This window comes from Dromaius novaehollandiae, chromosome 1 (assembly GCF_036370855.1).
Source record: "Dromaius novaehollandiae isolate bDroNov1 chromosome 1, bDroNov1.hap1, whole genome shotgun sequence".
NCBI classification, from domain to species: domain Eukaryota; kingdom Metazoa; phylum Chordata; class Aves; order Casuariiformes; family Dromaiidae; genus Dromaius; species Dromaius novaehollandiae.
Window position 1 is genome coordinate 79,863,607 of NC_088098.1, and position 5,194 is coordinate 79,868,800.

Sequence of the window (5,194 nt, forward strand, 5' to 3'; positions counted from 1 at the left end):
CCTAGGCTGCCCACACAGAGCATGGGAGGAATTAGTCACCTAAGGAGTGTATTTCACAGGACATGAGTGAAGACCTATGCTTACTGGTGGGAAACAGCAAGAGAAAAGGTGTTGTTCAAACCCCACACTGCCAAGAAGGCCAGGCTCCTAACAGTAGGCATCGGGGGACACCTCCTTCCATGCAGGATTGGCAGGAACTGCATCTAAAAGTCAGGGGTCTAAAATAGCCCTTTCTCACCACACATGGGTCAAGGTCTTTCTACCCACCCCCAGACTGAATGATCCCAAATATAGCTAAAGCTGACTGCAGCTCTGCTTTATATACATGATGGATGTGCTCCAGTTGCTTAATTATAGGTGTGTAATGACACTTAAGGTGCTTTAGGGTATTTTGCCTGGCCTTCATCTGGAGGGTAGAAATCTCCCATGTTCCTGTGCTGCGTGTCCCAGCCTCATGCAGATGTCTCATATGCCACCCAACTTGTAAAAAGCAGCAAATTCTCTGGAAAAGAAACACATGTGTGTTCAAGACAGCTGCCCAGAATTAGCAAGTACTGGAAAGTACTAGGATTAATCTCTTTTTGCCTTGGTTCCCCACCCCCAGAATGAAGATAATAGCTATTTGCTGTTTGCATATGATGCTGGATAAAATACATTCATTAATGCTGGTGAACCATGGATACATGATGGCAAAAGTCCCACAGGACCCCAAAGAAGGGACTGAATGATTCTGCATTTAGTCTAACAGTTATATAATAGGTATTAAATAATACCCTGAGCTGCACATTGGATGAGGAGGATGAAAGGAACTATTGAGAAACAGCTCATTCACTGAAAAAGGCAGGATCCTGTGGGAAGAGGAATAGGTGATCAACTAATTAAGAAATGTGCAATTATCCCTACATAGCAGGGCGTGGAACATGAAACTTACAAGCAACCTAAATTCGAGTATTTCTTAACTTTTCCTTGTTTGACTTTGCAGCCTTATTGTCTTTTGTAAAATGGGTTTCAGTTCACTTCCAAAAGGAAAACATTAACATCCATAAATCTCAAGCTGAGGAACAGCGCTTTGCCGCACACGGCCACACTGACTAATTGGAGTCAGAAGCAGGGTCTGGTTCTTCAGAGCTTCAGCTCAGACATCTGCTTGGGGAGCCAGAGCAAAGCCTGCACAGCACGAAACTGCACACTGCGGGAGGGCTGCACAGCTATTTACTGACAGCAGCTCAGAGGTACATGGGAGAGTACAGATGGGAGAGTCTCCTGACCACAGACACTGGTGAAAGGGCCACCATGACCTGGAGGAGGTGCCACAGCAAGAACATCCCACTCAGCGCTCCTGGCCGAATGCGCTGCCATGTGTGCAGGAGCGATGCACACAGCACACACACCAAGAGCTGCAGCACACTTGGTGCCACCTCCCTGGGGCACCTACCGATAATTTTTCAGTTGAACTCCTGCAAGTCTCTACTGAGCACGTGCTAAAGACATTTCTTCACAGCCTCATTACTTAGTGGAATTTGCTTTTGTAGAGTTGTTTTTTTTTTTTTTTTTGGGGGGGGGGGATTTCTCTTCTCCCCCCAAGCAGGAACTATAAAACACACACCTCTATCACTGCTACACTTCAGCTTTCTGTTCAAAGGCACAGAGTCACTGAAATTTATAAGACTAAGTCCTAAAACAAATTCAAATGAGGGAAAACAAAGTATTTTCCCCTCATTTTCAGAACATATCTCAGTATCTTCTGCTCAACTTTTCAAACAAAAAGTACAAATTTTAGCCCAAACTATCACAGTTTGGCCGGGTTATAAGCAACTTAAAATCTACATGTTAGACTGGTATTTGCACTACCTGCAATGTTAGAAGAAAGTTGCTGATGTACTATGCACCAATTAATTGAGAGGCCTGAACGTAATCTTTAGAAATAGCTAAGATACCTTTTTGTAAAAATAATGCATTTTCTGCAAACTGTGTTCACTCTTCACTCCTCTAAACTTTACAAAATAGTTATTTACAACTTAGCTGATATAGCTGATATAGGAAGTGTTTGGAAAATGTAGGGATGTGGAAATTAGTCTCCACAAACAAGAAGTATAACTTTTATTACCCAAGCTGGCAGATTAATTTATTCCAATATAATTTTTGAAAAGAGATGGAATATTGAAGAAAAGGAAATGTGTTATCAATTGTCAACAAGGGAAGGAAAATGAGATGGGAAATGACCACCTTATGTTGGTGCAAGGCAGGGGTGGGAGGGCACCACCTCAGGCAGGGATGGATACACAAATACAATGCACACAGGGATCGTTAGAAGGCATTTATTACCTCTGTGTCTATGCGGGGGTTCCCCAGTGTTATCCCGATCGAGGCAATAAGAAGACAGGAGAATCCCTGGCACCGCTGAGCGTAGGTCCATGGCGAGGAACCTGGGCAGGGGGAACTAATAGGTTTTTATGCAACAGGCACATGTGCAATAAGCAGAATTACATTATGATCGTGAAATGGTTGTTTGATAATATAGCCACTAAAGCATGCCAAGCTTGGGGTTGTAACAGATAAGATGTGCAGGACAGTTTACACTGTTTCTTTTCCCTCCTGGGACAGTCTGGCTAGTTCCCATCGCCTATCTCCTTGACATTCTTCCGCATTACTCTATACACCTTATAATCCTTGTATTTTTCATTATTAAAATAACTGAAAAAATGTTGAGGAAAATATTGCCAAATTTCTACAAAAGAATGAAATAAAGTATAGTACATTCCCCACAGCTTATAGACTGTAGTTTTTGTTGAAAGGACTTTCCAATAAAACTTCAAAATTAACTTGAGGAGGAAAAACACATTAACTGCTCCATTGAACACAACATTAATGTCTTCTAAGTGCATGTCAGTGTTTGAATTTTGATAAAGCATTTGATTTAGCATAGTAACTCTTCCTCTCAAAATTGATTCAAAATGAGCATCCTCACAGAAGTTCTAACATACATTGAAAATTGTAAGAGGTCATTAAATAACATAATTGTAAAATAATAACTGTATATAAGTAATATGGTAATAATAATAAAATAACTGAGTGGACAAATAAAAAATTTATGGGACAAAAATTATCTCTTTGTTTCCTATGTGTATTGCACCCTATGGGGCACAATGAGGAAAACCACAATAAAAATGTTCATCCAGGATTCAAAAGCAGGAGTAACTGAAGTGGGAGCACTGATGTCTGTGTGAATGGAAATACCTCTGAAGGCTTTGAAAGTGTTCTTTCAAAACAGCTCACTAGTTTATTATCAGCCTCTGCAGTACGAGAGTCTTACTCTGTCTGTCGTTGTGGGAGGGTCTGCGTTACAGCATTGTAAAAGTTCTTTGGCTCTGACATCTGCCAAATTGAGTTCAAGGTTTTTAGAATGTCAGTAGGTGAAACCATGTAGTTTGTATCTATACTTAAGGTATGCCCTACCCGTGAACACTTAACCTGGGACTCCTTTGGAGTAGATGTTGGTGTTGGTATGAGAGATCTTCAGCAAGGGACGCCCTTAAAAGATGCTGCAATCTTGTTGTAAGAGCTATAGATGAGTTGGCAAGAAGCAGACACCAGGAGAGGATAGAAAGCAGAAAACAAACAAAGCCCCACACTCTTTGTGTGTTCAGGTATGCAGAGAAAAACCCTGACAAAGCAGAGAAGGCCTTACTAATCCTTATCTGAGATGGGTCAGACCTCACAAACTGAGGACAGACAGCAGGCAACAGGCTCCCGGTGCACAAAGCTTCTGTTCCAGCTTCTGTCTCGTAGGAAAGGACAGACACAAGGAAAGAGGTTTGAATAGGTAAGAGGCAATTAAAAAAGTGATGTGGTGGGAGTGTGGAATTAGGATGGGGTGCTAGGGTGCCAACTGCAAAATACAAAGTAGAAACATTGCTGAAAGGACACCAGGGAAGCTGTACAAAAACTGGAGGAAGGACAGGAAAAAATGAAGAGGTAGCAAGGAAGGCAGGAGAGACGTAAAGACAGTGGCAAGGAAAGGAGGCAGCAATGGACAGCAATGGTAAAAGCTAGTAGATGTCAACAGGCATGCGAAGTGGAGAACACCAAGGGAGAAAAAGTAGTGACAGGGAAACAGTTAATGGAGAAAGAGCTATGAGAAATAGGAGTAACAGTTAAGACAAGATAGGTAACGATGAGCTGGGAGAGAAGGTGGCAAGATACATTTAAGGAAAAAACAGTATCTGTGTTATATGTAATATCATCAGTGCAGGACTCATTTGTGCAACAATCTTATCAGCACTTGAAAATGAGTATGGCTTCTACTGTCAGCGTTGTACAGAAAGGAGCAGCAGGGTGCGAGGGTTGCAGGAAGGCCCTCACTAGCCTCACACTGCACACACGGGACAAAACTGCTCCTCCCCGCCTGGGAAAATTCACGCAAAAAAGGCAGCCCAGGCAGGCTCAGGGCTCATGGAGGGTCCGGGAAAGGCGCGCTCCTCCCCACCGCATCCCACGGCTCCACCTGCCCGCGCTTCGCTCTGCCCCGCGCTGGCCGGGGCGGGGCGGGGCGGGCCCGGCGCCCTCCACAGCGAGGCAGGAAGCCGGGGGTCGCGCGAGGCCGCGCACACGCAGGGCAACAGGGCGCTCGCACACACGCAGAAACACCCATGCCCCCGGCACGCGTGCGCGTCCCCCCAATCTCCCCCAGCGCGAGCACACGCGTACGTGCTTTCCACGCAGGCGCACACACTGACGCACACCTAGCACATAGTCGCGCGCAGATCTACCCACGAACACGCACGCCTCCTCCGCGCGCTTGTGTGTAGGCACGTAAGGGTGTGTGCGCGCGCGGATGTGCCGGCACACGCAGACGCTGGGACGCCCGCGCCCACACCACGCTTGCGCGCACACGCACGTACACACACTCCTGGAAACACACGCACACGGACACGTATTTCTCCACACAAACACGCACGAACAAGCGCACCGAGGCGCATCCGCACGAACGCCAGTGCACAGGCTACTGCGCACATTGCCACGCGCGCGGCCACCCGCCCCCACGCGCGCCCTGGGACACAGCGAGCGCAGATCGCTCCGCGCACGCCCCCTTCAACCCTCCCGTGGAGCCCCTCTGTCCCTCCGCCAGGGCGGGACCGCTACGGCGACGCGGCCCCTTTAAATGCTAATGAGGCGGCGCGAGTCCCGGTCCCGG